The following is a 12,073-nucleotide window of genomic DNA, read 5'->3' as shown; positions in this document are numbered from 1 at the left end:
CTGCTGTGGTCAGGAGGGCTTGGGGTTGGATGTTTGGAAACACAGCCCTGGATCATCTAGCATAGGTATTGGACACCTCCGAAGCTTTTCACTGCAGGGCATTAAAGTCCTGTGGTTAGAAGACTAGGTAACTACAGGGTTGGGGAAAGTGAAGGATGCGAGTAGGGCATGAACTCCGGAAGGAGATGTTGCCATGAGACAACACGTGGTTGACTAAAGCTTGGGGTTGCAGCAGGGAGCTGGGACCTTTGCTTGGGAATGTGTAAAGAACGGACTCTGGGTTGCAGAGAAACTGGTATGTCCCAGATAGAGGCCTTTACCCACTATAATATATCTAGGTGTAACTTTGAGGAGAGGAAATACTGGGGAAAAATACCTAGCTGAAACCGAAACCAATCAAAGGGAGAAATAAAGTTTAACACCCGTTTATTGCTTACAAAAAGCTATCTGGCACCTCTTCTGCTGCTGCAGAAGTGAGCGAACCTCCCCTTAATCTCTCAGGTCAGATAAGCCCTTGGTCACCCAGGTAATTACCCATTGATATGGAGAGGCTTCTCTCCACCCCTTGGAAACGCCTGTTGATATGGAGATGCACTAAAGCCAGGTGAGAGATTCTGGAAATATTGCCATTTTACCCACAGGCCACCCCTCCAAAAATCTCTATTTACAATCTACTCATTCCCCATCTTCTGCAATGGTCCCTGGGCAAGAAAAATGGAGGATTGTAACCAGACTAATGACAACAATAGCAACAGCAATAAAATCGTGACAATCCTCAAGCTAGAGGATTCAGCTAGGTTCAAAGTCCTAAGCAGAGTAGGTCCATAGCTCAAACATTCCACAGGCAGGTGTTTGCAGTCATCACAGGGCAGTTGTAGCCAGGGGGTGCATCCAGGCCACCAGGACTGTAGGAGAAAACCTTAAGGGTGATAAGATACATGTTTTAGTGACACCAGCATAGGCAAATCTTGTCCAACAGGTAGAATACATGCAAGAGAGTGGTCCTGTGATAGAACAATGGTAGGAATGGGATCGTCCTGGGATTTCACCCCCTCCTTGTGGGAGTTAGGGATGGGTCAATATATAGGGCTATGGGAGGTACATGCACTGGCAATAAAGATAAAACAAAAGTTCCCCATAAGATGCTCTTACTTCCTGGACATTTTGGGTACACTACCATGACCTTTGGGGGCCACTCTGCTGTTACTCCAGTAATATACATTAGGCCAGCTTCCAGCCCTTTTCCCAAGGTGTCAGAAAGGCCAGCCATCACTGGCTCATGTGTTGAAATGTCCAGAGCCACGTCCATTCAACAGTGTCTCCAGGGTTTAATGCAGTTGGGGCTGGCAGCAGGATGCTGCTCTGCTGGCCATATCCTGGTTTCAATAATTCCTCTTTGGTTTGCACATACAGTTGTATAGGAGAAGCAGCAGTGTGTGTGAGCATATCCACAGGGCTCAAGGCTCCTTTTCGAGGCTTCTCATTAAAATGCCACAGCACTCCCTTAGACTTGGTGTCTGACTTCAGGCCAGATTTCAACAAACAGTTGTACCTCTCTATCATGCCTGCCCCGGTAGGATTATATGGCACATGAAACTTCCACTTTATTCCTAATTGCTGCACCCATCCTTGTAATGCATGTCCAGTAAAGTGGGTGCCTTGATTGCTCTCAGTCACCTGCGACCGACCATAGGCTGCAAAGAGATGCTCTAGGCCCCTCTTGCTGATCTGCACAACATGCAGGAAAAGCAACCAACAGTCCAGTAACTGTGTCCACATGTGTCATGGCATACCAATGCCCTTCTGATGTGGACAGAGGCCCAATATACTCTATCTGCCACCTGATAAGGGGTATCAGCCCCTTTACTATTGTCCCATGTTGCTGCAGGACTCGGTGTAAGTCCCTCTTGGAGCACACAGTACACTCCTGGGCTCAGCTGACTTCTTCAAAGGTCAATGGCAAGCCCTGCCGACAGGCCACAGCCCACATTGTCTTTTGCCCAGAGTGCAACAAATGCTGATGTAGTCACTGGGCTACATCAGAGGCAGGCTTTCCTTGTAGCCAGTGCACCTGGGCCACTGTGTCTGCTTCCTCATTCCCTGGGGATGCCAAAGGCAAATGGCCAGTCACATAATATATGGGAACAGTCTTAGTCTGACCAGAGGCTCAAAGGTCTTGTCACAACTCTTGCCCCCAAAGGAGCCAGTGACCAACCATCTAGTCGGCATGGTACCATGTCAGTAGCCACAGGGTCAAGCCCTAATAGATGGCCCAGCTGTCTGTGCAGACAACTAGGGGAGGGCTCCTGGGTGATCAAGGCATACTGCCACAACTCAGTCTGTTGGCTGCTCTTCTCCTCTCCATCCTCCATCCACATTGTCTCAGTCTTAGGATGGAAAGCCACAGCCCTCCACTTTGGGGGCTGCCCATGATTGGAGCCATCTGTACACAAAGCATCCTCAGATATAGGGGATTTTCCCTCCTAATAAGGACTGTGAGCTACCAATGGCTCAAAAGCAAGTTTTTTCTGCTTTCCACTGGTATAGGTCACTGCCCCCAATAAGCGCTGGAGTTCTCCACTTAAGGGGCTGGTAGAGAGGGTGCTATGCTGCTGTAAATATGTGCTCCATTTGGACAGTGGAGGTGTTTGTGCCACGCCACTCTTTGGCTTTTGGGTCCAGTCGCACACCCACCCAGCAATGGGATAGGTGGTTATTACCTTGGTGGGAGCTGGTCTGGTGATGGGCTCCGTAGCCAGCAAGGTGTGGTACACAGCAGCCAGTTGTTTCTCTATCAAGATGTACTGGACTTCTGTCCGTTCCATAGTTGTAACCAGAATCCAATAGGTTGGTGTGTTCGTTCAAGCCTCTGCTAAAGACCTCATCCAGAACCATCTTTGGTTACATGAACATCTAGCTCACAGGGCCTTGATGAGTCCATTACATTCAAAGCCTGTACAGCCTTGAGTGCCCACTTGGCAGCAGTAAAAGCAGCTGCATATCTCTCACCCCAGTCCCAGCTGATGCCTTTTCATACCAACCAGTAAAAGGGGCTCAGAATTTGTGCCAAGTGCAGGATAAACACTGTCCAGTAGCCCCAAAGACCTAAAAACTCTTGTAATACTGCGACAGTGGAAGAGGTAGGGAAAGCCTTGACCTTGTCTGTGACTGCTGCGGGAATAACTTTGGTTTTACCCAACCAGACAACCCCCAAGAATTTTACAGACAAACCAGGTCCCTGAACCTTGGTGCTGTTCACAGCCCATCCTTTTTTCCTGTACATGTTGCAGCGGTCTAGGAACTTCCCCTTCTAAATCTGCAAGAGAATCAGACATGAGCATAATATCATCAATGTAGTGATACAACTGCACCGTTTGCAGTTTCTTCCATGTGGCCAAGTCCTGGGCTACAAGTCCGTGACAGATGGTGGGACTGTGGAGGTATCCTTGTGGAAGGACAGTGAATGTCCACTGCCGGCCTTCCCATGTGAAGGCAAACTGTTCCTGGCTTTCCCATGCTATGTCAATAGAGAAGCAAGGTCTACAACCTAATGACATGTTCCCAGTTCATGACTGAGGGTGTCCATAATGTCTGCTATAGAGGGGACAGCAGCATGCAAAGGGGGTGTGACTTTATTCAATTCTCTGTAGTCCATGGTCATACGCCAGGAGCTGTCTGGCTTTTTCACTGGCCGCACTGGGGAATTAAAAGTACTATGAGTGGGCTTTATGGTGCCCACCTTCTCCAACTCCGGTAAAGATTCTTCAGTTTCCTTATGCCCCCCAAGGCAAATTTATACTGCTTAGTATTTGTCACCCACTGAGGTACAGGCAGAGCTACAGGTGGGTGATTAGCATGTCCCCTCAGAACTGCCTTTACCACTGAGTCTGAACTCACCTGCAGAGAGAGGTCTGTAACCACAGGCCCTGCAGGATATCTACCCCCAAAACATATTCAGGAATGTGATAAATATACACAGTATACTCCTTTGGGGGTAAACACCCTATCCCCAATGGGATTTGGGCTTTCTTCACTCTAATTGCCTTACCCCTATAGCCTTCTATTACAGCCATAGTTCTGGGAAAACTCTTAGGGTTGCCATAAATCAGAGAACACTCAGCTCTTGTGTCCACCAGCACCAGGACACATTGTATATTCACAGGGGACCAATGAATTGCTAATTCTACATGTGGCCTCCAGTCCCCATCACCTCCCCCAAGGTGGGGGACTTTGACCCCCTGTCAGTCAAACCGTGATGCCCAATCATCCTCCTGTGGGGGTGAGGACTCAGGCAAATCCTGAGTACTCTCCCCCAGGAAGTCTTGCACAGGCACAGGCCGGACATCAGACCTTAACTACAGTTTCTGTGCCCTGGACCTCAGTGGCTGGAACTGCTGCTCTGACTTCATTGGTGCCACTGTTCTAACAGGATCCTATTGGGCTGCCCATCAAGTTTTTCTTTCACTTCCCTGACCTTTATCAAATCAACTCACATCTGGGTCCTCGAGACCTTCCCAGGGCCCTTTGCACCTCTCCTTTCAGTCGTAGCCTGTACTGCCTTCCGTGCCCTTATTGTTTCAACCTCCCCCAGATCTGCTAAAGTACGAGTAGCCTCACTTATGGGTTGCCCTATGTGGGGGGCAAGAGTAGTCACTAGGGACCCAAAGAGAGATGTGGGACCTGTATGCAGCACCATATTTCTCATTCCTACCATGAACAACTCATCGGGGCCCTGGGGGTCCATATTATAGATAATATTTCTCATGCCCAATTCTGCAATGCCTATTGGCACTCATATGTTTTCCAGCTAGTGGGTAAGTATGGTAAACCACCCTGATAAGATCAAACTGCCCTGATGGCAGCTGTCAGTCAATCCAGAAGTGTCTGATTCCCTGAGGCGTGACCGGCACTATGCAAGCACTGCTGGAGGGAAGGGTGAGTCATCAGGGAAGCCAGTCTACTCATCTCAGTACCCGACATAGCAATGTTTTCCACCCCCATATCCCAGAGATGTAAAATCCATGTAGGCAGATTCCCATGGCCTCTGCCGATACCGGACGCTCATGTCCACCAGCTCATCCTGGGTATAGGGGCGGAGCATGGAGCGCTCCACAACCTGGGGAGGAGGTGGCTCCTCCCCCTGAGGAGCCCATGGTTGTTTCATTTTAATTTTTTTATTACAGCCAAGTGGGCCTTTAATACAGGAGATGCTGGTGCCTCGGGCAGTGGCCTTGAAAGAGATGACCCTTGGCTCCGCCTCCTCATCCTTTCCGCGCAGTTTCTACACTATCTCCGGGGCTGAAGTCACCGCTATTTCCTCCCCCATAATGTTCTGCAACACGGCTTCTCCTGCTGCCTCTCCCTCACCGCTGATAAGGAATCTTGCAGGACCGCGACCTGTCTTCTCAATAACTGTCTCTCTTCCTTGAGGGCATTCCATAGCTCATGGCCGAGCTCCTCCAAGTGATGCCAAAGTGTGCTCTTTCCTGCTGAAGTCCCTCTCTTCCTCGATAACCTTCTCTTTCTCCTCAGTAACATTTTCCACTATCTCGAGGCTAAGAGACCCTATAATGCCAGCTGCTACATGGCCACTCAGGGCCTCTAAGCAGTCATCTATCTCACGGAGGGCTAACTGAGCAGCTTTCCGTGTCTCCCTTCCCCAGTCCTGGGGAAGGCCCCACCCCTCTGGGATGTGCTTTACCCTAGACCAATTCCCTACTAGGAGCTCCGAATTATGGGCTCCCAGGTGAAGCTGCACCTTCTGCCGCTGCATCCACTGGGGCCTCCCCACTATCCATAGGGAGTGGTTCTGGGCATCTCCCCACCATTTCTAGGGGCAGCCTTCCCAAAGGTCGCACCCATTTATACGGATTTTGGGTTCAGAGCCCCTGCTGACTACCGCCAGCTGTAACTCGGGGAGAGGAAATCCCGGGGCAAAATAACTAGCTGAAACCGAAATCAAAGGGAGAAATAAAGTTTAAAACCCATTTATTGCTTACAAAAAAGCCATCCGGTGTCTCTCACTCTCTCCTGCTGCAGCAGAAGTGAGCGAAGCCTCCCCCACTTGTCAGGTCAGATAAGCCCTTGGTTGCCCTGGTAATTATCCATTAATATGGAGATGGCTACCTCTCTCCACCCCTTGGAAACGCCTGTTGATATGGAGATGCGCTAAAGCCAGGTGAGAGATTCTGAAAATATTGCAACTTTACCCACACTAGGTAATGAAAGACTTTTTTGTTTTTGAAGTATCATTGATATGCAATCTTATGATGGTTTCACATAAACAACACATACACATTAAAAAAAAAATGGTTTGAACATTCACCCATATAGGATGAAAGACTTTTTTGAAGGGAAGATCAAGAAACAAAGGAGACCTCACTTATAAAAGTCACTAATGTTTTGGTTTTTTCAATCTCTCTTGTATTTTGTTTTATATGGTAGCCTTTATAGTATATGTACAATTTCTTTAACATCAAGGATGTCAAAGCACTTTAAATGGCTACACAGTATTTGTTTATATGGATGATTCATATGTACTGAAACAATTACCAGTCACAGGATATCAGGATTATTAAATCTTTCCCTATTATGAGTATTATGTATAGAATATTATATGATGAATTCTGAAATATACTCACATAATTGAACACGGAACTAAGCCTTAAAAGTTTCAGAGAAAAATACTGTGGGGAGTGGTTTTCTCTCCTCAAACAGCGAAGAACAGACTGTTTCATGAGCTTGTGCTCACAGGAAGTCAAATTCTCTTCTCAAATGCTTAGTAGGCAAGCCGTATCAGCAGGAACCAGTATTTCAGATTCCTCGTATTTTTATTTGGTTACATGTTTAATAGACTAATCCTCCAGTTTGTTTTCTAAATTGGATAGCTGCAAATGTTTCTAATTTCTTGAAGACCATACAGTACAGCTTTTAAAAAAGTAATAATCACCACTGGAGCTTGCCTGAATTTTCAAGTCATGACCATTTTGAGAATCCTAGTGCTTAAGGAGGAAAAATATGTAAATAAAATTCCTTTATGCAAATATTTCCTGCAACTCTCATTGCCAGCCAAATTCTTGTAAATCATGGTAAACAGATGCTACTGTACTAAATGACTAAGTAAAATTATGGAGATAGATTCTATTTATCTTATTTTTCAGTATTGGGGAGAGAGAAAGGATATTGACTAAATTTTATCTGCATGACAATTAGGGCAGACAAAAGATCTCTATTAATTGATTTCAGCAAGGTGACATGTGGGACTCTGAATTGGAGAGCTGCCCCTGTTAAGGGAGAGGTTCTACTGCAACTCGGTTTTGTTTTACCAGAGAACTGTGTTTTGGAAAGAATTCAATATCAAGTTTGTTGGGTCTTTGCCTACTGTTTAGCTCTTTGTTACTTTTTTCTTAACTTAAAAACAAAATGGAAGTAAAATTCGCATAGCAAAATTTACCATTTTAGTTATTTTTAAAAATGTACAATCCAGTGGCTTCCAGTACCCCAAAAAGAAACCAGGTTCTCATTACTTAGTCACTAGCCATTTTCTCTTTTCTCAACCTATGGAAACCCATCTGCTTTCTGGCTGTATTGATTTGTCATTCTCGACATTCAGGAACATTTAATATGTGACTTTTTGTGTCTGACTTCTTTTATTTAGCATAACATTTTTAAGGTTCAGCCTCATAGTTAGGTATCAGTACTTCACTACTTTTTGTGGCTGAGTAATATTCTATTTTATTGATATAACCAGAATTTATCCATTCATCAGCTGATGGATATTTTGGTTGTTCTTACCTTTTGGCTATTGTGAACAGTGCTACTATGAACATTTGTCTACAGCCTTTTGTTTGAACACCTGCTTTCAATTCTCTTGGGTATATACCTAAGAGTGGAATTGCTGGGTCACATAAAACTTTTAACTGTTTTAGTAACTCTTTGAGACTGTCTTTTCACTTTCTTAATTGTGCTCTTTGCTTTGCAAAAGTTTCATTTTTGTAGAGTCCAATTTACCTATTTTTTCCTTTGTTGCATGTGCTTTTAGTGTTGTATCTGAGAGTCCATTGCTAAATCCACCATTGTGAAGATTTATACCTGTTTTTCTTTTAAGAGTTTTATAGTTTTAATTATATATTCAGATCTATGATTCATTTTGATCTAATTTTCGTATATGGTTTGACATAGGCATCCAACTTCATTTTTTGCATATGAATATCTAATTGTTTGCAGCACCGTTTGCTGAAAAGACTTTTTTCCCATTGAATGAACTTGACATCTTTGTTGGAAATTGATTTGCCATAGATGTATGGGTTTATTTATTATTACCTCAATTCTGTTCTATAGATTTTATGTCTGCCCTTATGCCAGTACCACGCTGTTTTGATTATTGCTGTTTTGTAGTAAGTTGTGAAATTGGGAAGTAAGATCCCTCCAACTTTCTTCTTTTCCAATATATTTGTTTGACTATTCCAGGTTTTTTGCAATTCCTTATGAGTTTAAGGATTAGCTGCTTCATTTCTGCAAAAATGGAAGTTGGAATTTTGAGAAGGATTGCATTGAATCTGTAGTTCAATTTGGAGAGTATTGTGTTATTAACTATATTAAGTCTTCTAATCCATGAACATATGTTTTTCCATTTATTTAGGTCTTCTTTAATTTCTATCAACAATTATTTTTTAGTTTACAATGTACAAGTCTTTTCTTTCCTTGGTTAAATTTATTCCCAAGTATTATATCCTTTTTAATGCTACTGTAACTGAAATTATTTTCTTAATTTCATTTTCAGGTTGTTTATTATTCATATATAGAAACACAACTCATTTTTTTATGTTGAAGTTACTGTTATTTTTTTATTTTTCACAAACCCTTCAACTGAACAGGGAAATTAATCGAACCACTCTGTTGCACCTGCTCATTCTTATCCACAGGAATAGAATATGTAACTGTTGAATGTATGAGTGTTGTTTCCTGCCTCTGTGTGGTCGTGGGGACTACTTTCCTCTGCAGCGCCCCTAGTCCGGGTCCGTGCCAGATTTTTAAAAAAATTTTGGTATCATTAATCTACAATTACATGAAGAACATTATGTTTACTAGGCTCCCCCCTTCACCAAGTCCCCCCCACATACCCCTTCACAGTCACTGTCCATCAGCATAGTAAGATGCTATAAAATCACTTGTCTTCTCTGTGTTGCACAGCCCTCCCCGTGCCCCCATGCACTATACATGCTAATCGTAATGCCCTCTTTCGTTTTCCCCGCCCTTATCCCTCCCTTCCCACCCATCCTCCCCAGTCCCTTTGAAGTTACTGTTATTTTTAAGGGAATTGTTTTTGCCACTGTGTGTCCTTGAGAACTTTTGCTAATTCTTTGGGTTTAGTAGCCACTCTCTGACCCTTAGTATTTCTAAACGCTGAAGGATGTTATCATCCTCCTTAGTCTTACCCATCACGATATGAGCATTTCAACATTGCTTTAACAATAAGAAGTCCCTGCTCTTAAGTTAACCACAGATAATACTTTGTTGAAAATGGTGACTGAAATGTTGGGGAGGAGAGGAGAAAAAGGAGAGATAGGAGATAAGCTTACATTGATTATATCTTCAAATTCATTCTTATTTATTGTATTTTTTTGTTCAATATATTCTGATGGTTATCAAAATATCTTGATTACTTATTATATAAAATTGGAATTTCATAATTAAAATCATGCATAATCCTGCCACTCAAAGGTAACCATAGTTAAAAATTGGGTTACTCATGGCTGCCAAACAAGAGTATTGTTAACATTGCTAACATAATCTTCACATAATTTTTTATTTTTAAAAATTTTGATATCATTAATGTACATAATTACTTGAACAACATTGTGGTTACTAGACTCCCCCCATTATCAAGTCCACCCCACATACCCCATTACAGTTACTGTTCATCAGCGTAGTAAGATGCTATAGAATCACTACTTGTCTTCTCTGTATATACTGCCTTCCCCATGTCCCCAACCCCCTACATTATGTGTGCTAATCGGAAAGCCCCATTTTCCCCCTTATCCCTCCCTTCCTACACATCCTCCCCAGTCCCTTTCCCTTTGGCAACTGTTAGTCCGTTCTTGGGTTCTGTGAGTCTGCTCCTGTTTTGTTCCTTCAGTTTTTTCTTTGTTGTTATACTCCACAGATGAGGGAAATCATTTGGTACTTGTCTTTCTCTGCCTGGCTTATTTCACTGAGTATAATACTCTCTAGCTCCATCCATGTTGTTGCAAATGGTAAGCTTTGTTTTCTTCTTATGGTTGAATAATATTCCACTGTGTATATATACTACATCTTCTTTATCCATTCATCTGCTGATGGACACTTAGGTTGCTTCCATTTCTTGGCTATTGTAAATAGTGCTGCAATAAACATAGGGGTGCATTTTGTCTTTTTCAAACTGGACTGCTGTGTTAGGGTAAATTCCTAAGAGTGGAATTCCTGGGTCAAATGGTATTTCTATTTTGAGTTTTTTGAGGAACCTCCATACTGCTTTCCACAATGGTTGAACTAGTCTACATTCCCACCAGCAGTGTAGTAGGGTTCCCCTTTCTCCACATCCTTGCCAACATTTATTGCTGTTTGTCTTTTCGATGGTGGCCATCCTTCCTGGTGTGAGGTGATATGTCATTGTGGTTTTAATTTGCATTTCTCTGATGACTAGCGATGTGGAGCATCTTTTCATGTGTCTGTTGGCCATCTGAATTTCTTCTTTAGAGAACTGTCTGTTCAGCTCCTCTGCCCATTTTTTAATTGGATTATTTGCTTTTTGTTTGTTGAGGTGAATGAGCTCTTTATATATTTTGGATGTCAACCCTTTACTGGATCTGTCATTTATGAATATATTCTCCCATACTGTAGGATGTCTTTTTGTTCTACTGATGGTATCCTTTGCTGTACAGAAGGTTTTTAGTTTGATATAGTCCCACTTTTTCATTTTTGCTCTTGTTTCCCTGACCGGGGAGATAAGTTCATGAAGAAGTTGCTCATGTTTATGTCCAAGAGATTACTGCCTATATTTTTTTCTAAGAGTTTTATGGTTTCATGACTTACATTCAGGTCTTTGATCTATTTTGAGTTTACTTTTGTGTATGGGGTTACACAATAATCCAATTTCATTCTCTTACATGTAGCTGTCCAGTTTTGCCAACACCAGCTGTTGAAGAGGCTGTCATTTTCCCATTGTATATCCATGACTCCTTTATCATATATTAATTGACCATATATGCTTGGGTTTATATCTGGACTCTCTAGTCTGTTCCACTGGTCTATGGGTCTGTTCTCTTTACTTATTTTCTGTCTGGTTGACCTGTCCTTTGGAGTGAGTGGTGTGTTGAAGTCTCCTAAAATGAATGCATTGCATTCTATTCCTCCCTTTAATTCTGTTAGTATTTGTTTCACATATGTAGGTGATCTGTGTTGGGTGCATGGATATTTATAAGAGTTATATCCTCTTGTTGGACTGACCCCTTCATCATTATGTAATGTCCTTCTTTGTCTCTTGTGACTTTCTTTGTTTTGAAGTCTATTTTGTCTGATACAAGTACTGCAACTCCTGCTTTTTTCTCCCTGTTAGTTGCATGAAATATCTTTTTCCATCCCTTTAGTTTCAGTCTGTATATGTATTTGGGTTTTAAGTGAGTCACTTGTAGGCAGCATATAGATGGGTCTTGCTTTTTAATCCATTCAGTGACTCTATGTCTTTTGATTGGTGCATTCAGACCATTTACATTTAAGGTGGTTATCGACAGTACTTATTGCCATTGTAGGCTTTAGATTCATGGTTACCAAAGGTTCAAGGGTAATTCCCTTACTATCTAACAGTCTAATTTAACTCACTTTGTGTGCTATTACAAACACAACCTAAAGGTTCTTTTTTTTTTCCTTCTTTTTCTTTCTCCTCCATTCTTTGTATGTTATGAATCATATTCTATGCTCTTTGTCAGTCTCTTGGGTGACATCTATTTAGCCTTAGGAATATTTCCATCTATAGGAGTCCCTCCAAAATGCACTGTAGAGGTGGTTTGTGAGAGGTAAATTCTCTCAGCTTTTT

The sequence above is a fragment of the Manis javanica genome, chromosome 12 (assembly GCF_040802235.1).
Source record: "Manis javanica isolate MJ-LG chromosome 12, MJ_LKY, whole genome shotgun sequence".
NCBI lineage: Eukaryota > Metazoa > Chordata > Mammalia > Pholidota > Manidae > Manis > Manis javanica.
The sequence above is the reverse complement of the archived record's forward strand: the minus strand, read 5'-3'. Positions refer to the sequence as shown.